The following is a 23,805-nucleotide window of genomic DNA, read 5'->3' as shown; positions in this document are numbered from 1 at the left end:
CTGGGAGTGTGCATGGGAGGGTGGGTATGATGGGAAGAATCACTATATTCCTGAAGTTGTACTTATGAAATGTATGAAGTCTGTATTCCTTAAATAAAAGGTTTCTTTAGGGGGGGAAATAAATAAAAAAAAAAAACCTATGCATGGATTTAAAATTTCTTGTACCAAATGAACTTTAAAAAAAACTATTTGAGAAGCAGAGACACAGAAAGAGAGAACGAGCTCCCATCTGCTGATTCACTCTCCAGATGCATTCAGTGGCCACAGCTGGCTCAGGGCCAGAGACAAGAGCTGGGGATGCAATCCAGGTCTCCCATTTGGGTAACAGAACCCAATTATTGGAGCCATCATCACCTTGGCAGGAAGCACCCAGAGCCAAGACCAAGCATCAAGGCCCAGGCACTCCAATGTGAGACGCCCGCTAGCTCAACTGCCTGCTCTTAAACTTATCTTGTAATTCCATTTCACAGCGAGCTTTCTGAAGCAACTTGGTACCTGACTCAGCTGCTCTGCTGTGGTTGGGCACTCTGGTGGATTCTGATGCTTGGCTGTTACAAACAGTGCTGCAATGAGAAAGTCTTGTGCAGATGTATTTTTCTACTGTTGGATGTGTCTACCGGGTGGATTCCCAGCAGTGGAGCTGCTGATTGCTCGGCCAAGAAACTGAAACGTATGCACAGTGTGGGTGGATTCTGCCGAGCTTCTCTTTGGGAAGGTCTGCCACTGTGTGCTGGCCCCAGCTCAGGCGGCAGTGAGGGGCCTCTCTGTAAGCTGGGTGACTGAATCGGGCTGAGTTCCTCATTGTTGCCAAGCTGAGAAGTGGTTTCTGGTGCTATTTTGAGTAACTTTGGACTTTTTCTTTAGGGTATTTGAGGGCAATTTTTAAATAATTTTTTAGCGTAGATTATCTGTACATAACTTTTCTGTTGTTCTATCATGTTCAGTCTTCATTCTTCATTTTTTAAGAGTTTTTTTTTTTAATATGTTGGGATATTAGCCTTTTGCTACATTGATGTGTTGCAATTATTTTCTCTCGATTTGTCACTTGTCCTGTGACTTTAAGTTTTGTTGCTGTTACTCATTTTCATTGCGGTACTATTAAGTTTTACTTATTGCCTCTGGACTTGGGGTCATCATCAGAAAGTCTGTCCTTATGCCGGGGCCTGATGACTTGGGCCATCTTCCACTGCTTTCCCAGGCCATAGCAGAGAGCTGGATTGGAAATGGAGCAGCTGGGATTTTAAATGGTGCCCATATGGGATGCCGGTGTTATAGGCAGAGGCTTAACCTGTTATACCACAACACCAGCCCCACCAACCAACATTTTTAAGGTTAATGCAGGGGGCCGGCGCTATGGCATAGCAAGTAAAGCCACCACCTGCAGTGCCGGCATCCCATATGGGTGCCGGTTTGAGTCTCGGCTGCTCCCCTTCCAATCCAGCTTTCTGCTATGGCCTGGGAAAGCAGTGGAAGATGGCCCAAGTCCTTGGGCCGCTGCACCTACCTGCATGGGAGACCCAAAAGAAGCTCCTGGTTCCTGGCTTTGGATCAGCGAAGCTCCGGCAATTGCTGCGAATTGGGGAGTGAACCAGTGGATGGAAGACCTCTTTCTCTCTCTCTCTCTGCCTCTCTTCTCTCTGTGTAACTCTGACTTTCAAATTAATAAATAAATCTTGAAAAAAAAAAAAAAAGAAGAGGTATGCAAGGGAAATGGAGGACTTAAATTAAAAAAACAAAACAGGTTAATGCCAGCAGCAGAGTGAAGCAGCTACCAGAGATGTGAAGACAAGAAAGCCTCAGCTGCATGACTGGAAAATCAAGGAGATACTTGCAGAGCTATTTAGGCCCAAGCAGTGCCCTCCCAGGTCAGCTGCTGCGAAACGAGAAGAAGCACACTCACCAATCCTCATGAACAGAAAGGGCCACCGTTAAAAACCATGCATTTCAGGGATCATTAAAAATGGACAACTGAATTTGCATTTCAAAGTTAGAGGAAAGATAACTGCTTCAGGATGACTAACGGGGAAAGTTTGATGGCGCAAATTATTATCTTTTATCAAAGGGAACTAAAAAGATGTAAATAACAGCCACACTGGTACTGGCACTGTGGCATAGCAGGTAAAGCTGCCACCTGTAGTGTGGATATCCCTTATGGATGCCGGTTTGAGTCCCTGCTGCACCACTTCCGATCCAGCTTTCTGCTATGGCCTGGAAAAGCAGTGGAAGATGGCCCAAGTCCTTGGGACCCTGCACCTGCATGGGAAAATCAGGAGGAAACTCCTGGCTCCTGGCTTTGGATTGGCGCAGCTTTGGCCATTATAACCAACTGGGGAGTGAAACAGTGGATGGAAGACCTCTCTCTCTGTGTAACTCTGATTTTCAAATAAATCTTTAAAAAAAAAAGCAGTCACATTAATGATTTCACAAAGATAAAAGACAAGAAAACCAATAGTCCCTCAAAAGGAATTGCAAACTAGGTTTTAAAAATGCATCAATGGCAAGATTAATGTCTCATTCATTTATATATTCAACAACCATTTATCAGGTACCCACTATGAGCCAGGATCCATTCCAGGGGCTGGCAATCAGAAGTCAAGTTTATAACCTCAGAGACCAGGGTTTTGGCACAGTAGGTTAAACCATAGCCTGCAGTGCCAGCATCCCACATCAGGATGCCAGTTCAAGTCCTAGCTCTTCTACTTCTGATCCAACTCCCTGCTGATGCAACTGCAAGGTAGCAGATGATGGTGCAAGTACTTCTGTCCCTGTCACCTGCATAGGAGCCCCAGATGGGGTTCCTGGCTCCTGGCTTTGACTGGGGCTGTTGCAGCCATTTGGGGAGTGAACCAGTGCATAGAAGATTCTCTCTCTCTTTCTCTCTCTCTCTCTCGCACACACACACACACACACACACATTCACTCTCTCACTTTCTGTCTCTTCCTCACTTTCTCTATCTCTTTTTAAAAGATTTATTTATTTTGAAAGGCATTTATAGAGAGGGAGAGACAGAAGGAGAGAGATGTTCATCTGCTGATTCACTTCCCCCAAATGGCCACAGCAGCCAGCATTGGGCCAGGCTGAAGCCAGGTTCCAGGAGCTTCATCCAGGTCTCAAACCACATGGGTACAGAGTCCAAGCACTTGAGCCATCCTCTGCTGTTTTCCCAGGTGCATTATCAGCAGGGAGCTGGATCAGAAGTGGAGCAGCCGAGACTTGAGAACAGGTACCCATACAGGTTGCCGGTGTTGCAGGCGGCAGCTTGACTCACTATGCCACAATGCCAGCCCCCCTCATTGTCTCTTTTTATGAAAAAAAAAAAAAAAAAAAAAAGAAGAAGTTAAATCCCAGATCTTGTTGCTCAGAGGCTAACTTGGAGGACAGACAAGCAAACACAGCTGTAGCAAGTGCCATAGGTTCTACTCAAGTGATGGGAAGAGGCAAGGAAGGGGCGAGAAAGAGAAGACTTCTGGGGGTCAGGGGGACGTCTAGACAGAAATGTCCAGGGCAGAGAGGATGTACCAGGCAAAGAAAGGCAGGCAGGTGTAGCGAGGGCTTGGAGCCAGTAGACGGGGTAAGGAGATCTTGTATATCGTGGGAAGAGTTTGGATCTAATTCTTAAGGCAACAGGGAGCTGGAATGGTTCTAAGCAGAGAAGTGATGGGATTGGAATTTCAGCTTCATTGAGAGAGGCAGGCTGCAGGCTGGGAGTCAGAGGAGATCTGAGGGCCTGGGGGCTGTGGGTTTGGAGAGGAGGCAATGGAACAGATATGGATTAAACTAGGGAAAGAGAAGGAGCAGGGCGTGGTCACTTAAAGAATGGGGTTCCGTGGGGATGGAGAACAGGCTCTCACAGGTTTTTTTTTTTTTTTTTAAGATTTATTTATTTTACTTAAAAGTCACAGTTACACAGAGAATGACAGGCAGAGAGAGAGAGAAAGAGAGAGACAGAGAGACAGAGAGACAGAGAGAGAGAAAGGAGGTCTTCTATCTACTGGTTCACTCCCCAATTGGCTGCAATGCCCAGAGCTGTGCTGATCTGAAGCCAGGAGACAGGAGCTTCTTCTGGGTCTCCCATGCAGGTGCAGGGGCCCAAGGACTTGGGCCATCTTCCACTGCTTTCCCAGGCCATAGCAGAGAGCTAGCTCAGAAGTGGAGCAGCCGGGTCTTGAACCGGTCCCTATATGGATGCCAGCACTGCAGGTGGCGGCTTTACCTGCTACGCCACAGCTCTGGCCCCATCCACAGGGGTTTTGACTTGAAGGATCAAGGTTTTAAGGAGCAAAGAGGATGGTAAATTCTGTTTGCTGCATTTTGAACTTACTGCACGTAGAAGTCATTCTGAAACTTGTATATGCCTAAGTGCTGTGGCTTGAATGTGCCCCCTTAGAATTCCTCTGTTGGAAACTTCGTCCCCAAATTATTTTCCTTTTTTAAAGATTTATTATTTATTTGAAAGGCAGAGAGTTAGAGAGAGAGAGAAGGGAGGGAGTGATGGAGAGAGTGGTCGTCCATCCACTGGTTCACTCCCCAAATGGCTCCAATGACCAGAGCCAGGCTGATCCAAAGCCAGGAGCCAGGAGCTTCTTCTGAGTCTCCCATGCGGGTGCAGGAGCCCAAGGACTTGGGCCGTCTTCTACTGCTTTCCCAGGCCATAGTAGAGAGCTGGATCGGAAGTGGAGCAGCCAGGACTTGAACCCTCAGCCAGCACTGCAGGCAGCAGCTTTACCCAGTTCCCAGATTCCTGTGTTAATGGTATTAAGAGGTAGGGCCTTTGGGAGGTAATTAGGATTAATGAGGCCATGAGGGTGGAGCCTGGCTGAAGGTTGAGTGGCTGTTAGAAGAGAGGCCTGAGCTAAGCACCTGCTCCATCTCACCACGTGGTGCCCTCGGCCATGTGATGATGCAGCCAGCAGACCCACACCAGATGCCTCCAGAACTGTGAGCCAAACTTCTATTCTCTGTCAATTACTGGACCTCAGGCATTTTGTTATAGCAACAGAACGTGGACTAGGACAACCTTAGCAACCTTGTTCCAGTGCAGATTCTTCTGTTATAACCCGGGGTGCAGCCTGAGAGTCCAGGGGTTCCAGGCGATCCTGATGGTGCATACTTTGAGGTGCAAGACTGGAGACTACAAGGATGACTGAATAATTACGTCTTGATCTCACCTGAAGGACCTAAGTGAGCACTATCCTAGAACATCTGAAGTTTTACAACACAAACACGTTACGAGAAACAAATGCAAATTAAGAATTGCTTTTGGAGAAACGCTTCCTTAAGCTCCTGGTGTGGGAGATGAGACCGGCAGACCAGGGCAGGGACACCTGGGCCCCTCCAAGAGGATGGAGCTGCTGTCCAGGGCAGGGGGAGCAGGATGGCAGCACGCTGGGGTGCAGGGCCTGTGATCCTTGCTTGTCCTCCTCAAGCATCAAGGAGGACTTGGGGGTGACTCTTGGTCTTGCTAGGCAGCAGGGTGTGTGTCTGTGTGTACATGTGCGACTGTGCATTTGAGGTGCACTGAGTTCTGCATCCGGAGAGTGCATGACCAAGTGCAGAGCAAGTAGCAGGGACAAGAGGAGAAAGGACCAACTGACAAGTGGTCACAGAAAGAGTGTCTCAGCCAAGTCGCGCACATGTGAAGGTGAGCTGCGGCACCGTGTGACAGCCACGACACAGATCCAGCTCTCTAACATGGAGGAGTCGCTGAGGGAAGTCAGAACCAAACCCAGCCGTGTGATGGATGTGGGGCTGCAGCCAGAGACGCACTTAGGAAAGAGAGGGAAGGCAGATTCAGGTGAGTGCCTGTGCAGATGTAAGGCAGGCAGGAGTTTTATTCATGCTCTCTGACAAAACAGCCTTTCAACAAAAGCCTGGGAAATATCAACAGTGACAGAAGACAGAGAAAAGGCACAGCAAGTGATGAAAACGCAGCAACACTCATTACGGGCCAGGCAATTTGTTGCATCAAAATATGGCAACGAAAAGGTGAGAGAGAGTCATGAAGAAAGAATCGAGACTTGATTTGGATTGCTGGGTACCCTATGTTTGGATTGCAGATGGACTCAAAGGACATTAAAAAGGGGGGGGGGATCCAAGAAGAGCAACCCCATGTATAAGAGAGAATTAACAGATAGCTTCAGGGGCCGGCACTGTGGCATAGTAGGTAAAGCCGCCGCCTGCAGTGCCAGCAACCCATTTGGGCACTGGTTCGGGTCCCAGCTGCTCCACTTCCAATCCAGCTTTCTGCTATGGCCTGGGAAAACAGTGGAAGATGGTCCAAGTCCTTGGGCCCCTGTACCTGCATGGGAAACCAGAGGAAGTTCTTGGCTCCTGGCTTCAGATCAGTCTGCTTCTGGCTGTTTTGGCCAACTGGGGAGTGAACCAGCAGATGGAACACTTTCTCTCTCTCTCTCTCTCTTCTCTCTCTCTTTCTGCCTCTCCTTTTCTCTTTCAAATAAATAAATGAATCTTAAAAAAAAAATAACTTCAGAGAACTGGATGAAAAAGTAGAGAATCTACCCTTAAAAAATGTATATGGGGGCCGGCGCTGTGACGCAGCAGGTTAACGCCCTGGCCTGAAGTGCCGGCATCCCATATGGGCGCTGGTTTGAGACTTGGCTGCTCCACTTCCGTTCCAGCTCTCTGCTATGGTCTAGAAAGCAATAGAGGATGGCCCCAGTCCTTGGGCCCCTGCACCTGCTTGGGAGACCCGGAAGAAACTCCTGACTCCCAGCTTCAGATCAGCACAGCTCCGGCTGTTGTGGCCATTTGGGGAGTGAACCAGGGGATGGAAGACCTCTCTCTCTCTCTCTCTCTCTCTCTGTCTCTGTCTCTCTCTCTCTGCCTCTCCTCTCTCTGTGTACTTCCAGATAAATAAATAAATCTTTAAAAAAATGTATATGAATTTCTCCCACCCAGAAAGATTATATTTTAGATAAGGAAGTTGCAGATAAATACAGAATATATCGACAGGCCACGTGTTGACAAAACTAAAGTTAGCATGTGGCAGGCACTGTGCTGTGCATTAGAAATATGAACACATTCTCTCTTCACCGTAGCCTTATGGCGTGGGTACTGTGATTCTACAGAAGGGAGAATGGGGCAGAGGGGACGACCTGGAGGCCTCACTAGCCTGTGTCAGTCGTGACACCGAACAGGAGTAGCTGCCCAGGCCACACTTCTCCACGTGTGGCCCTCAGAGGGTCACCCCGTAAACCATGGCTGTGCAGTAAGAATCTCTTTCCCCTGGACCTGGAAGTGGACCCCCTTGACAGTAGCTGGGCCAACAAGATTTTTCTCTCCCAGGAGCTTACCCCTGGAAAAGACAGATCTGGAGCCTGGGCTTGATTTCCCAGCTGGGCCTCATTAAAGTCCCAGGCCCTGGGGGGTGCAGGCCCCAGCTGTCCACAGCTGCATCCTGGGAACTGGCTGTTGACTGGTGAGAGCCACCCCAGGGTCCCTCTAATGCTTCCACTTCTGCAGAAGCTCCGCCTAGCCAAAAAAGCCTTCCCAGAAGGAAAAAGGAAAATACCCCCCCACAATAAATGGGAGAACATCCCACAGAGAAAAATCAGTAACATGCTACCTGAAAACCAAACTCCACCCACCCACATTCAGGAGCATAAGGTTTTACTTAGAAGAAAATGATTCTGTAAATAAATATATAAATAAGAAGGCTCAAGAAGGATAGAAATAGATCTCATTACAGGATTCAGCAAAGGAACAAAGTAGTGAATATTGTTCAACGGGACTAGCGTTGGACAAACTAAAAACAAAGAAAATTAGAAAGCTTAACCAAACCTACAATTAGTTCTTCAAAAGATAAAATCAAAATAACAAAGCATTGAATCAAATTAAAAAGAGCAAGGAAAAAATTTAAAGTCAGAAAGCTATTCATTCCCCAAGAGGGAATTGGCAGTGGGGGAGAGGGGGAACCACACCTGTGTGGAAAAAAATGTACCGGATTATTTGGGCTTATTGCTTAAATGACGCATTTATTAAAACGAAGATGGTTAAGCCACACTTTATCCTAGCTTCTTACTGGTTAATTCCCTGCTTTTCGTTGCTGTTATTTTAAGAGCCAGGTTAGAAAGACCGGGCAGCAGGTGGACGGGGGCGCACTGGGTCTGCGAGGGTGCAGGTGCTCAGGTGAGTGGCCTCTCAGCTGCCATGCAAAGGGGGTGAGCCTGGCTCCCCTCCCCCACAACCAAGCTCGCTGCACGCTGCACCCTGCACCCCTACCCTGCCCGAGGCACCTCTGCCCACTGCAACCCCTCCCACACTCTGGAACGCCCCCCTTTTTCAATCTGGCTCCCCAAGTTTTATAACTTTTGAGCTTCTCAACCTTATGGGGTGGGCTTTTCTGAGAGAGGGAGAAGCCGGGAGGTTCGGCTCAGCAAGCCGAGGCCTGGGAAGAACCTGGAACGTGGAGTCTTAAACTGCATCGGAACAGTGCATTTCTACAGGTGTTATTCCGAAACAAGAGAGAGGTCGGGGGAGCGAGGGAAGGGAGAACAGGCACTCAGGGTAGCCAGAAGCCACAAAGGGAGCCCTCTTTAAGGTGCCCGGGTGCAGCCCCGGGCTGGCAGACGACCCCTCAGCTCCACAAGTGAGAACTTGAGGCTGTCCATCCTGCCATTTGGGCATCCACCAAGAAGGCAGATTCTGGAAAAGAGAGGGCCGGGGCCCGCGACAGCAAGGCAGCCAATCCACAGGTTCTCTGGAAGAAGGCAAACGCACCTTGTAAGAGGCTGGCAAACATCATCCTAGGATAAAGAAAAATATTTCTCTGTTTCCTATAGAAAATGAGTACATTCCAGAGGCTAAGTCGAGGTGACAGCTCACATAGCACAGCAGAAAGTGGGTAGCTTTCTGGTTGTCTCTGAGAAGACGGTTGTTTTAAATTGTTAGGAATGTATATAATTGCAAAAAAGAAAACAAATCCTAGAGTGTGGTCATTTGTAAGTCTTGTTTTTGAAGACAAGCCGATGTTTCTGGTATTTACTACAGTTAGTGCACCTTGCCAGGCATCAGATGGAAAGCATTTTGTTCCTGATGTTTGCTTCTGTCTCATGAGAATTCAAATCCTTTCTCTGCTTGTGAAGTCTGCTTGGGGTGTCAGGATGCTGCTGTACAACTCCTGTTTCAGGGTCTGAGTATTACGGCTACTGGCTGTTCTGCCACTAAATCATGAAGTGCTTGGAGGCCACGATTCAGTTATTACTGGAGCCCCAGCCTGTAGCCTGTGTGGGCCTGTAGGAGACGCTCAATAAGGGTTTCCTGAACAAGTAAACAAATAGGAGCCAGGGACGAGCGGGGACGAGATTGCCCACATTAAGCACTCCTGTTTCTGTGTCGAAGCTGCTCGCTCAAGACAGCCTGGGCCAGCAAACGGCAAAGATTGTAGACCCTATCAACTTGTTTCTGTGCCAAGTGGAGCTAAAGGTTTAGGACGAGCGAAAATCTTTGTGGTGGGTTTACTTAGCATACTCCTTTTCCGTTACTGTCATATCATGCTCACATGTGATTATCTTAGTCTACAATTTCGTTGCATGTTCAATAAGTAACCGTTAATGACCTATTAACTCAAAAGTAGTAAAATAAGTTATCGATTAATTCAAGACATCATTTTAAAAAAATTTCAATTGACACAGTAATTTAAGGATCTTAAAAATTCAAGAAAAATAAGCATGGTTTTCAAAAATTTTTTGCACCAACTTACACATTTAATTTCATTTTCTTTAAGTTTTTTAAGTACCCTCATATTTATGGGATACAATGTGATGGTTCAGTATTCATATATAATTTGTAATCATCAAATTAGAGTAATTGGCATATCCGTCACTTCAAAAATTTATCATTTCTTTGTGTTGGAAACATTCAAAAATACCTTCTACTGGCCATATTGGAATGCTCAATTGTTGCTAACCATAGTTATGCTACTGTGCTGTACTGCATCAGAAGTTGTTTATCCTATACAATTGCACTTCTGTTCATTAACCTTCCTCTCTTCATCCCTTCTTCCCCTACACCTTTTCCAGGATCTACAAGGTTATTCCAGAAAAGAGGCTGGGGAAAATGGAATTCAAAGGTAAGAGTTGGGGTGGGCATTTGGCACAGTATTTAAGCTCCATTTCAGGTGCCTAGGTTCTAATCCTGGGTTCCACTCCCAACTCCAGTTTCCTGCTAATGCACACTGTGGGAGTCAGAACATGATGCCTTAAGTAATTGGGTCCCTGCTACCCACACAGTGACCTGGATTAAGTTCCCAACTCCTGGCTTTGGCCTGGCCCATCACTGTTGCAGGCATTTGGGGAGTGAACCAGAAAACAGATCTCTGTCTCTTTGTCTCTCATTAAATAGAAATAAATGTTTTTGTAAAAAAAAAAAAAAAGTAGAAACAATTTTGAAATTCATGCATAGTTTTTTCATAAAATACATTTCCTGTCAACTGAGTACCTTCATATTCCTTACTTCTTTCAGATAAACTTTTTAGCTTCCACATATAAGAACATGCAGTGTTTCTGTCTTTCTGTGTCTGATTTACTCACTCAGTACTCTAGTTCTATTCACATGGCTACAAATAACATAATTTCACTCCTTTTTAATAGTTGAATAATGTCTTGTTGTATGTGTAAACACACACACCACATTTTCTTTTTTCAGTTGTCTGTCAGTGTACACCTAGGTGGATTCCATATCTTGGCTATTGTTAATAGGGTTTCAGTGAACATGCAGATGTACATGTCTCTTTAACTTACTGATTTCAATTCCTTTGAGTATATACCTGGCCCCGGGATTTTTGGATCATATGGTAGTTCTATTTCCAGCTTTGTGAGGATCTCAATACTGTTTTCCATTATAACTGTTCTAATTTACATTCCCACCACAAGTGTATGAGAGCTCCCCTTCCTCCACATCCTCACCATTTTTGTCTTTTTGATAACAGCCACCCTAACTAGGCTGAGAAGATGTCTCCTCATGGTTTTGACTTACAGTCTCCAATGATTAGTGATGTTGAACATTTTTTCGGATGCTTGTTGGCCATTTCTATATCCCTTGGAGAAGTATCTGTTCAAATCATCTACCCATTTTTTTTTTTTAAATCAAAAGATGAAACTTTTTGCTGAGATGAGGTTCTTGTATGTTCTGGAAATTAATACCATGGATGAATGGTTTGAAATAATTTCTCCTGTAGGTTTTCTTTTCACTCTATTGATTGTTTCCTTTGTTGTGTAGAAGCTTTTTATGTGATATAATTCCATTTGTCAGTTTTTGCTTTGGTTGCCTGTAATTTGGGGGCAAAAATCTTTACATAGACCGATGTCCCAGAATGTTTCCCAGGTATTTGCTTCTAAAAGTTTCAGAATTGGGGGGGCTTTACATTGAAATCTCTGATCCAATTTGAGCCTTTTTTTGTTATGTGGTGAGACACTGGGTGTGTGTATAGTTTCTTTCTTCCACATATGGCTATCCCATTTTCCCAGCACCGTTTTGTTGAAGAGCTTCCTTTTTCCAAAGAATGTTCTTTCCTTTTTTGTTGAAACTCAGTTGGCTATAAATACTTGGATTGATATCTGGATTATCTACTCTGTTCTATTGGTCCATGTATTTTTTATACCAGTGTCATGCTGTATGGTTACTACCACCTTATAATATGTTTGGAAGTCACCTATTGTCATCCAACTTTATTCTTGTTGCCCAGGGTTTTTGTCTAGTTGGGGTCTTCTGTTGCATACAAATTTTAGAAGTGTTTTTTTTTTTAATTTCTGTGAACAATGCAATTGGTGCTTTGATAGGAATTACATTTCATCTGTAGATTGGGGTAGTATGTACATTTAAAAACATTTTTGTGGCCAGTGCCATGGCTCAATAGGCTAATCCTCCACCTTGCGGCACTGGCACACCAGGTTCTAGTCCTGGTCGGGGTGCCGGATTCTGTCCCGGTTGCCCCTCTTCCAGGCCAGCTCTCTGCTGTGGCCAGGGAGTGCAGTGGAGGATGGCCCAAGTGCTTGGGCCCTGCACCCGCATGGGAAACCAGGAAAGGCACCTGGCTCCTGGCTTCGGATCAGCGCGATGCGCCGGCTGCAGCGCGCTGGCCGCAGTGCGCCAGCCACGGAGGCCACTGGAGGGTGAACCAACGGCAAAGGAAGACCTTTCTCTCTGTCTCTCCCTCTCTCACTGTCCACTCTGCCTGTCAAAAAAAAATGAAAAAAAAAATTTTTGTAATCTGTGAACATGGAAAATTTTCCCTTTTTTGTGTTCTGTTGAATTTATTTTACTGATATTTTATAGTTTTCATTGCGGGGGTTATTTGTTTTCCTGATTAAATTTATTCCTGGATATTTTATTTCTTTTTGGATAGCTATTATGAATGGATTGCTCTCAATTTCTTCTTCAGGAATGGCGCTATTGGTGTATAAAACATTTAAAAGCTACTATTTTGTATGTTGACTTTGTATTCTGCAACTTTATTGAATTCATTTATCAGTTCTAACACTTTTAAATAGAATCTTTGGAATTTCTCTATAAATCAAATCATGTCATCTGCAAACATAGTTTGACTTCCTTTCCTATTTGGATACTACTATTTTTTTCTCTTACTGCTATGGCTGAGACTTTCAATATACTGAATTAGGTTGGTAAAAGTAAATATCCTCATCTTGTTCCTGACCTTAGAAGAAACAATTTCACCTTTCCTGCATTTGATATGATATAGGCTGTGGGTCTTTCATAAATCACCTTTATTGTGTGGTGGTACATTCCTTCTGTACTTAATTTTTGAGGACTTTTTATCATGAGAGGATACTGAAATTTTTAAAAACATATGTTTATTTGAAAGGCAGAATGACACAGACAGAGGAAAGACAAAGATGGAAACAGAGATCTTCCTACTGCTGGTTCACTTCTCAAATGCCAGGAACAGCCAGGGGTGGACAAGTCTAAAGACAGGAGCCAGGAACACTGTCCAGGTCTTCCACATGGGGGAAGGAACTCAAGTATTTGGCCAGATACTGTCTCCCAGGTACATTTGTGGGAAGCTGAATTGGAAGTACAAAGTAGCCAGGACTTAAACCAGGCACTCTGATATGAGATGCAAGCATCCCAAGCAGTGGCTTAATCCACTGGGCCACAATGCCTGCCAAAGAGGATGTTGAATTTTTTTTTTTTTTGACAGGCAGAGTGGACAGCGAGAGAGAGAGACAGAGAGAAAGGTCTTCCTTTGCAGTTGGATCACCCTCCAGTGGCCGCCGCGGCCAGCGCGCTGCGGCCGGCGCACTGCGCTGATCCAATGGCAGGAGCCAGGTGCTTCTCCTGGTCTCCCATGGGTACAGGGCCCAAGCACTTGGGCCATCCTCCACTGCACTCCCGGGCCACAGCAGAGAGCTGGCCAGGAAGAGGGGCAACCAGGACAGAATCCGGTCTCCCGACCGGGACTAGAACCCGGTGTGCTGGCACCGCAAGGTGGAGGATTAGCCTAGTGAGCCGCGGTGCCGGCCAGGATGTTGAATTTTATCAAAGACTTTTTCTGTGTTTGGTTTTTACCCTTTGTTGGATTGATGTGATGTATCACATTTATCAATTTGTATATGTTGAACCATCCTTGCATTCCTGGAGTTAATTCCATAGAATTGTGGTATATAACCCTTTTTATGTGCTGTTCCATTTGATTTGTTGGTATTTTCTTGAAATTTTTTCAAAATTTTTAAATGATTTATTTATTTATCTGAAAGGCAGAGTTACAGAGAGGGACAGGGAGAGAAAGAGAGAGAAAGGGAGATAGAGAGAGATCTTCCATCTGCTGGTTCACTTTCCAGTTGACCACAGGATGGGGTGGAACTGGGCCAGACCAAAGTTAGGAACCGGGACCTAAGCACTTAGGCCTTCCTCCACTGCTTTCCCAAGTGAATTAGCAGGGAGCTGGATGGTAAGTAGATCAACTGGGACTTGAACCTACATCCATATGGGACGCCAGCACTGCAGGCAATGGTTAACTCCCTGAGCCACAGTGCCAATCCTGAGAATTTTTGCATCACAGTTCATCAGTATATTGGTTTGTAGTATATTGGTGTGTGTGTGTGTGTGTGTGTGTGTGTCCGTCCTTATCTGGTTTTGGTATCAGGATAATGCTGGACTTATAGAATAGGTTTGGAGCGGTTTCCTTCTTTTCAATACATCAGTGAACTTTTTGTTACTGCAACAAAATACCTGAGGCAATGAACTTTATAAAAAGAAAGTTTATTAAGCTTAAAGTTCAGAGGTTCAAGTTCAAGATCAGGAAGCTCCATTGATTCAGCCTTTCGGAGGGTGACAGATGGCAATGATGAAGTGTGTGCAAAGGAAGAATCACAAGGCAAGCCAGGAAGCAGCTGAAAGCCAGGAAGCAACTCTGCTTCAGCTGCTTCCAACTCAGGCCTTTTAACAAACCCCTCATAAGAACCACCCTCGGAGGGCAGTGGCACTGGTGACCTAAGACTTCCCACCAGGTCTCCCACCTCCTAATAGAGCCACCTAGGTGACCCAGCCTTTAACATATGGGTCTATAGAGGATATTTAACATCCAACGTAATGTCCAGACCACTCTGTTCAGCCTATGGGCTCCAAAGGTTCATTGCCATTGCACAATGCAAGACGTGTCCATTCCACCCCCCAAGAATCCTGAAGGATTAATGTCCAGCATTGCTCAAAAGTCCAACTCCAACATCTCATCTGAGATTGCAGGTGGACTCCTCCAGCTAGTAGTCCCTGTAAAAGAAAAAACAAGTTATGGAGGAAGGTGCCACAGTTAAGATGCTGCCCAGGACACCCACATCTCTTGTTGGCCACCTGGGTTTGAGTCCCACCTCTGCTGCTGCTGTTGGTTATTTTTTTATTAAAGATTTATTTATTTTATTTGAAAGGCAGAGTTAGAGAGAGAGAGAGAGAGAGAGAGAAATCTCCCATCCACTGGCTCACTCCCCAATTGGCTGCAATGCCCAGAGCTGAGCTGATCTGAAGCCAGAAGCCAGGAGCTTCTTCCAGGTTTCCCATGCAGGTATAGGAGCCCAAGCACTCGGGCCACCCTCCACTGCTTTCCCAGGCCATATCAGAGAGCTGGATCGGAAGTGGAGCAGCCAGGACTCAAAGCTGTGCCAGTATGGGATGCTGGCACTGCAGGCGGTGGCTTTACCTACTACACCACAATAATTTGGTTCTTATGTCCTGATATTGCACACACTGGGAGACAGCAGGTGATGGCCTAAGTACTTGAGTCCCTGCCACCACATGGGAGACCTGGATTGAGTTACAGACTCCTGGCTTCAGCCTGGCCCAGCCCCAGCAGTGAATTAGTAAAGGGAAGTGCACTCTCTTGGGCTCTCGCTCTCGCACTCTCTCTCTTTCAAATGAATCAAAATAAGATTTTACAAAGCCAGCAGGACAGGCTCAGGGCATATATTCTAATTCAAAAGGGAGAGAGAGAGGAATGAAAATGAGGCATGATGAGCCCAGAGCAAGTCTGCAGCCCAGTAGGGAAGACATTAAACCCTAAAGTTCCATGCACGGGTCACACTGCAGCAGGAGACTTGCTCCCCACAGCGTGGGCGGCCCTGCCCCTGTCACTGCACTGCTTACAACCCACGTGGCAGCTCAGAAGGACCACGAGGCTTGCCAAGGCTGGTGTGGCATGCTGCTGGTCACTCTACTCCCCGGGGTCTCCTCTGCAGCTCAGCATTCACAGGTCTTCTAGGAATTGCCCAATTAGGGGCTCCCTGCAGGGGTTCCAACCAGGCCTGGCCTCCTAAGCTTCCCTCTGAAATCTCGGTGGACGCTGCTATGTCTGCATTCTGCACACCTGCAAAACCAGCAACATGTGGACTCCAATAGCAAGGGCCATTGCCGGCTCAGGCTGCACCTGGACCTGTTGGAACCGTAGCTGCAGCCACGGAGGGCTTTACTGCCTGAATGCAGGGAGGGGAATCCCAAGGCTTTCTTGGGCAAGCCCACAAAAAGTGCCCACATTCTCCAGATTTTCCCACTGTGCTCTTTCTTGCTCCAGATCCTCACAGCAAAACTCACTGAAAGCAACCCATAATCGCCCCACCACAGCCTGAAGATGCATGGTTTGGGAATCTCCTCCTCCAAATAAGAATCTGTCACCTTCAAGTTTGGCCTCACCAAGTCTCGGGGCACGGGCACAATGAAGCCAGGTTCCTTGCTGTGGTGGAATGAGGGCAGCCTCTGATCCAGTTCCCAATAGAATCCTTGTTGGTGTTAGAAAAACTCCTCCACGTGGCTCTGCTGTCCACACTTCTCTTGGCATCCTCTGAGCTCTCACCAGAACTGCCTGTAGCACTCTGCTCATAGCATCCTAGGCTCTCTCTGGAAGTTTCCAAATTCCTTCAACATCTTCCCGTTCACCAGTTCCAACATCTTCGGGTATAGTTACAGTAACGACATTCCTGGTGCCAGCTTTCTTGATTAAAGCTACACGCATTACTTGGCACACCAAGAGAGTTGGTATGCAAAGCTTCTGGTATGGCACTTCTAACTAGCCTGCAGTTGCCGTAAGTGGCGTATTTTATCTACTTCTGGGAACTTTTCAGCTACTTTGGTATATGGCCACAGTATGGAAATGACCTGCCCTTGTGATACACATGGGGTAGATCCAACACCAATACTTGCATAGATCTGCCATGGGCTGGAGGGTCAGCACCAGGTGTCATTGTTTCCAAGAGATGGTATTGGGAATTAGATGAATGACAATGAAATGGTTGCCTGAAAAAAATGATTTCAGTGTGAAATAATACAGAGCCAAAAGTCTTTCTTCTGTTCTGATATATGGTATTAATGAGAAAAAAAATCACTTCTAGTCCGAATAATGACATTGGATTCCAAAGTCTACTAATTTCAGTTTGCTAATGTCACAGGGTCACAGGAAGACAGATAACATTTAGGGGCTGGGAATCAGCACGAATAATGTCAAGGATTTTTTTTTATTAAATCCTTAAATGTTTTACTAAAGGCAAAAAGTGAGTGTTTAAGAATCATAAGCAAACACCCATAAAGGTAGTTTTTTTTTTTTTTTGGAAGCAAAGATTAATTGGGGGAATATTGCTGTCCAATTAGACTTTTTAAAATTTTTATTTATTTATTTGAAAGGCATAAATACAGAGAGAGAAGGAGAGAGAGAGAGAGAGAGAATATCTTCCATCTGCTAGGTCACTCCCCAAATGTTCGCAACAGCTGGGGCTGGGCAGGCCAAAGCCAGAAACCAGAAGCTTCCTCTGGCTCTCCCACATGGGTACAGGGGCCCAAGGGCTTAGGCTATCCTCTGCTGTTTTCCCAGGCCATTAGCAGGGAACTGGATCAGAAGTGGAGCAGTTGGAACTTGAACCGACACCAATATGGGATCCCAGCACTGCAGGCAGAGGCTTAACTTTCTGTGCCATAGCACTGCCCCCCACCCCAATTAGATTTCTTACTCATAATAACTGCTTACCTCACTGTATGTACATATTGAGACTCCAAAATGGTTAACTCTTGGTGAATCTCAAAAATTACAATTGTGGCTGGTGCCACGGCTCACTAGGCTAATCCTCCGCCTGCGGTGCCGACACACCGAGTTCTAGTCCCAGTTGGAGCACCGGATTCTGTCCCGGTTGCTCCTCTTCCAGTCCAGCTCTCTGCTGTGGCCCAGGAAGGCAGTGGAGGATGGCCCAAGTTCTTGGGCCCTGCACCCGCATGGGAGACCAGGAGGAAGCACCTGGCTCCTGGCTGCGGATTGGTGCAACACACCGGCTGTAGCGGCCATTTGAGGGGTGAACCAACGGAAGGAAGACCTTTCTCTGTCTCACTCACTCACTGTCTAACTCTGCCTGTCCAAAAAAAAAAAAATTACAATTGTAATTATAATTCTTTAAAAATCTATATCTTTGTGATGAGTTACAATTAGGGAAACCACAAAATCCTGACCTGAAGTTTAAGTGCAATGCAAGGAGCTGTCCCAGGTAGGAAATGGATACCTCTTTGCTCCTCGTCTTGTTCCTCTTCATTATTGGTAGACATGACCAAGTTAGGCGTAGGTGTCTATGCCCTTAGTGAGTGTGCCAGTTTATCAGCCTATTGCCTCTCTGCTCCAAATCCACCTTTCTTTGTCCTGTTAGTGATACTGGAACACCTCTTCCTGGCCCCCCAAATTCAGATGCTGGAAGCTAACACCAAATGTGATGGCGTTAAGAGATGGGGCCTTTGAGAGGTGATGAAGTCATAAGGGCTTCACCCTCGTGAATGGGATTGGTGCTCTTAGAAAGTGGCTCAAGTGGGTTCCTGGCTCCCTCTGTCCTGTGAGGATGCAACAAGAAGACACCGTCTTTGAAGCCGAGAGCCTGCGCTTACCAGGCACGCTGGAGCCTTGATCATGGGCTTCCCAGGCCTCTGACCTGTAGCTCACGAATTTCTAAGGGATTTTGTTAGAGTAGCCAGCACGGATAAGATAGGGCTCTTCTGTTTGTTTGGTCACAGGATGCACTGGTGCATACCCTGAGTATCAGAACCGCCACCCCTGTGATTTCCAGAATCAGGATCTCCCTGTGGGAAGTTTCCCCAGCATCCCAGTGGGCAGAGGCTCATTGAGTTCCATGACCATGGAACCTGAACAAAGCTATCCCATCATCCCATGGGCGTAAGCATACCCTCCTCCTCGCCCTGGCTGGGGAGGGTTCCTTTTCTGTATTTTTTCCTTCCTCAGCTCCTCTGCCTTGGCGCTACAAGTGGTAGCTGCTCTCTATACCGTCTTTACCCGTATTCTTTAGGGTCCTGCCTACCTTTAGTAGACAGTCCTCCACTGTAGCGAATAACTCTAAATGCTTCCTGTTCACATCACTCTGATTTCTCCCTCCTGATTGGACCCTGACCGACACAGTAAGCTAGTCCTATGGAAATTGCTAATCATTTGTCGACTGACATGGAAAGTACTGTATTAAGCATGTTCCAGACATTATTTGATTTAATCCTACCCATAGCATTTCTAATGTAAATATCATTATCTCCATGTTCAGATGAGAAAATTCACATTTCGTGTTGCCCGGGTAAGAAATTAGAGGCCTGGTGTCCTGGACGCAAGGCCTGTGCTTGGAAGCATCACACAACACAGAACTCCGACTAAGGAAGCAATGAACTCCTCACCCAAATACGGCATGGGTGCGAATGCATGAAGTCTGCATTAGGCAGAGGCATGGACACACCTTCTTCCACCACTGAAGTCACCAGGTTTCTTGGAAAACCCACACGTAACTGAAATTGCCTTCTTTGGTGATTTTCAGCCAATCAGCTTACCCAAGGACAAAAACCAAGGGCAATCTCTGGTCCACAGAGATTTGAACTTTACTAAACTTTGCTTTGCCTGTGTTCAGTGATAATTTGTGCAGCTCTGATCTGCTTTGTACGCAAGTAAGTTTTTCACTGGGCTTTTAATTAACTCAGTGCCTCTGAAATTTCTTTGATAGTTGTTGCCAGAAGCCCCATGGGAATCTGCTTATCTACTGGGACGTGTTCCCAGGAGCCTACAGAAACACGCACCTTGTGGGCACACCTCATGTGGATCCCTGGAATCGTGCTTGCCTTGGCTTGATCCCCTGGTGAGTATCTTTATTTGCCGATTAAGCTCATTAGTCTCCTGGGCTCTGACTATATCTCTTGGGCATGGTTCTGCTCTGTCCAAGGCCATGGCCTGTGGGGTGGAAGAGCTGCCAGACAGGTTAGAAAGTGATGATTCTTGGAGGATGTGGCTTTCAGTGGGGCTCTACAGCCGTCGTCTTCCCTCCGGTGTCCCATAGGCTGCTGGCTGTCAGCCATGGTGACTCCCAGACTGCTGGTTTTCATGGCTACTGCACAGTTACAGAGAGGAGGATGGTATGGGGCAAATTAAAATGCCATAAAGATCATTGTTCTCCCCACATCTGGTTGGTGCTCTTGAGTGAACATTCACTGGATTGTGGCAAGGCTTCAGTTAGTTTACAGACTTCTGAAAAAGTTGGTTTTGACTGTTTTTGCTGACATTCTCATTGCTTTGATGGGGTGGGGGTTTGGAGGTGCTTACCCATCATTCTCAAGGGGATTTGACAACAAGGTTTAAATAATTCATAAATTTGAGTCCTGGATTTGCCTGACAGTCTTTATGGAAAAAAAAAATACAACAGAAAACAGCACAAAGCAAAACAGCAGAAATCAGCCCATAAAAGTTTCCCGTGTTGCCACATCTTGCCCGAGATTTCCCATTGTGCACGTATGGGGACTACTTCTAGGCAGCGTTTTATGTGTTCAGCTACCTTTGGAGGAAAGGAATAAATTGGACTATAAAATCTCTCAAATTATTGTAAGAGCTCCTACTTTGATTGATTTACAGAGGTGGGTAAATGCTGGTAATAAAAAATTCTCTGAGTTGCAGTTTATCAGCTATTTAAGCTTTCTCAGAGGAGCAGCATTCTTAAAGCATTTAGAGTTGAAATTTATTGCTGCTGTACGTATTCTCGAACTGCGTTATCTTGAATTTATATAACCATTTATTCATCTCCATACATTAAATCATTGGCCTTGGCTGATAAAAAGCAAGAAAAATGTGAGTTATCATGTTGAGAAAATATTTAGAAGACATCAGAACGCTTCAACAAAATGTGAATATTTTTAGGATTTTGGATATAAATACAGAAAAAGTATATAAGAGAAAGTTCTAGTTTATACTCCAAAACATAATCAACCCTTGGACAAATTAGACACTTTGATGTTTTGTTTTTTTAGAAGAATGATGTCTTTCATCTTTGGGTTCAAAGTATAGGTTATTGTCATCAGTATGTGTTCCCATCCTCTTTGGTAACACACATATAGACTGTTTTATCACTCAGTGCTCCATTGGCTCATCAGCCTTCTCTGCAGGTTCATCAGTAGGCTGAGCAGGCTGTGCCTTCCTCTGTGGTCTTTCTTCAAGACCTTCCAGGAATGGAGATACATCATCATCATCATCATCATAAATTGTAAACTCCAATTCTTTGCCAACAATTTCAATGGAAACATTCTTGTAGTTAGGTCCTGCTCTGTAGGAAGTATCTCTCTTAATGCAGATGGGTCATGTTTAACCAGTTCTTTTAATTGCACTCCATAAATTCAGTCATATGTCTTTCCAAGTAATTATGGGCTGATGGAGAATGGGCTCCCAATGGACATAGCTCTGCAGTCCAAATAGTTAGCAGATGGAGAGGTTTGGAAAGTGTGAGGGCCCATATCATCATATCCAGCAGTAAGCAGCCCAACATCATAGGGTCTCCAGTCATACCTTTGTGTTGATATCTGGGTCTTGCTTCCAATTAGAGATACAAGACGAGACACCAGAAGTGGTCTGTCAAATACAACTCTGGAATCCAAACATTCCTGATGTATAAAATTACATAACAGCCTAGCATCAGCAGTAATCCTCACAACTGAAACACCAATATGGTTGTCAACATGGAGAATTTTTTTCTGATGAGCTACAAGCTCTGACTGTGCCCTCTTCAATGCAACCAACACTGCATGGGTTTTTGATTTCAGACCAACTGTGGCTGAACCTTGCTTCACAGCTTCCATTGTATATTCAATTTGATGAATCGTTCCTTGAGGACCCCAAACAGTGACATTATTGTCATATTGGTTACAAAACATGGTTCTGATGCCAGCCTGGCTGCAAGACTCCTTGCAAAAGTGCAGATTAAGGAACACAGCCAAAACTCAAAATTTCTTTATCCAGTCATCAGTTGACGGGCATTTGGGTTGATTCCATATCTTAGCTATTGTGAATTGAGCTACAATAAACATGGGGGTACAGATAACTCTTTCATATGTTGATTTCATTTCCCATGGGTAAATTCCCAGGAGTGGGATGGCTGGGTCATATGGTAGGTCTATATTTCAGATTTCTGAGGAATCTCTATACTGTCTTCCACAGTGGCTGCACCAGTTTGCAGTCCCACCAACAGTGGATTAGGGTACCATTTTCCCCACATTTGTTGTTTGTTGCTTTCTGTATGAAAGCTATTCTAAAGGGGGAAGGAGATGGGTGAGATGAAACCTCATTGTGACTTTGGTTTGCATTTCCCTGACAGATAGTGATCCTGAGCACTTTTTCATGTGTCTTTAGGCCAGTAAGATTTCCTCTTTTGAAAAATTTCCTCTTTTGAAAAGTCCTTTGCCCATTTCTTAACTGTGTTGTTTGTTTTGTTGTTGAATTTCTTGAGCTCTTTATAGATTCTGGTTATTAATCTTTTATCAGTTGCATAGTTTGCAAATAATTTCTCCCGTTCTGTCGGTTGCCCTTTCCCTTTGCTGAGTGCTTCCTTTGCAGTGCACAAGCTTCTCAGCTTGATATAATCCCCTTTGTCAATTTTGGCTTTGATTGCCTGTGCCTTTGAGGTATTTTCTAAGAACTCTTTCCCATGCCAATGTCTTGCAGGGTTTCCCCAATGTTCTCTAATAATTTGTGGTATCAGGTCATAGATTTAATTCTTTGACCCATTTTGAGTGGATTTTTGTGTAAGGTGTAAGGTAGGAGTCTTGCTTCATACTTCTGCAGGTGGAGATCCAGTTTTCCCAGAACTATCTGTTGAAGGACTGTCCTCATTCCAGTGATTGCTTTTAGCTCCTTTGTCAAAAATAAGTTGGTTGTGGATGCATGGATTGATCTCTGGCATTTATATCTTGTTCCATTGGTAAATCCATCCATTTTTGTACTTACCAGGCTGCTTTGATTATAACTGTCCTGCAGTATGTCTTGAAATCTGGTATTGTGATCCCTCCGGCTTTGCTTTTGTTGTGTAAGATTGCTTTAGTTGTTCAGGGTCTCCTTTGTTTCCATATGAATTTCAGCATTGTTTTTCCTCTATCTGAAAAGAATGTCCTTGGTATTTGATTTGGGATCACATTAAATTTATAAATTGCTTTTGGTAAATTGGACATTTTTATGATATTGATTCTTCCAATCCATGAACATGCAAGATTTTTTGATTTTCTTTGGGTCTTCTTCTATTTCTTTCTTTAATGTTTTGTAATTCTCATCGTAGCGATCTTTGACATCCTTGGTTAAATTTATTCCAAGGTAGTTGCTTTTTTTTGTAGCTATCGTACATGGGATTGGTCTCTTTTTTAATATTTTATTTATTTATTTATTTGAGAGGTAGAGATAAAGACAGTGAGAGGGAGAGACAGAGAGAAAGATCTTCCATCCACTGGTTCACTCCCCAAATGGCTGCAATGGGCAGAGCTACACCGATCCAAAGCCAGACTTCTTCCAGTCTCCCATATGAGTGCATGGGCTCAAGGAGTTGAGCTATCTTCTACTGCTTTCCCAGGCCATAGCAGAGAGCTGGATTGGAAGAGGAGCAGCCAGGACTAGAACCGGCACCATATGGGATGCTGGAACTGCAGGCAGAGGATTAACTTACTGCGCCACAGTGCTGGCCCCAGAATTGGCCTTAAAAGTTCTTTCTCAGCCGTGGTATTGTCTGTGTGTACAAAGGGTATTGATTTTTGTGTGTTGATTTTACATTCTGCCACTTGACCAAATTCTTCTATGAGTTCCAATTCTGTTGGATCCTCTACATATAGAATCATGGTATCTGAAAATAGGGGTAGTTTGGCTTCTTCCTTCCTAATTTGTATCCCTTTGACTTCTTTTTCTTGCCTAGTGGCTCTGGCTAAAACTTCCAGGACTATATTGAATAGCGATGGTGACAGTGGGCATCCCTTTCTGGTACTAGATCTCAGTGGGAATGCTTCCGAATTTTCCCCATTCAATAGGA

At 45.2% G+C, this 23,805-nt stretch overlaps 1 pseudogene; it reads right to left on the bottom strand.

Annotated features, from left to right (window-relative positions):
• Positions 1-20,850: 20,850 nt before the first annotated feature.
• On the bottom strand, positions 20,851-21,673 carry LOC100356808 (proteasome subunit alpha type-1 pseudogene; annotated as a pseudogene).
• Between the last annotated feature and the right edge of the window lie 2,132 nt (positions 21,674-23,805).

Source organism: Oryctolagus cuniculus, chromosome 9 (assembly GCF_964237555.1).
Source record: "Oryctolagus cuniculus chromosome 9, mOryCun1.1, whole genome shotgun sequence".
Taxonomy (NCBI): domain Eukaryota; kingdom Metazoa; phylum Chordata; class Mammalia; order Lagomorpha; family Leporidae; genus Oryctolagus; species Oryctolagus cuniculus.
Note: the sequence above shows the minus strand (reverse complement) of the source record. Positions and strands in the feature narration are given on the sequence as shown.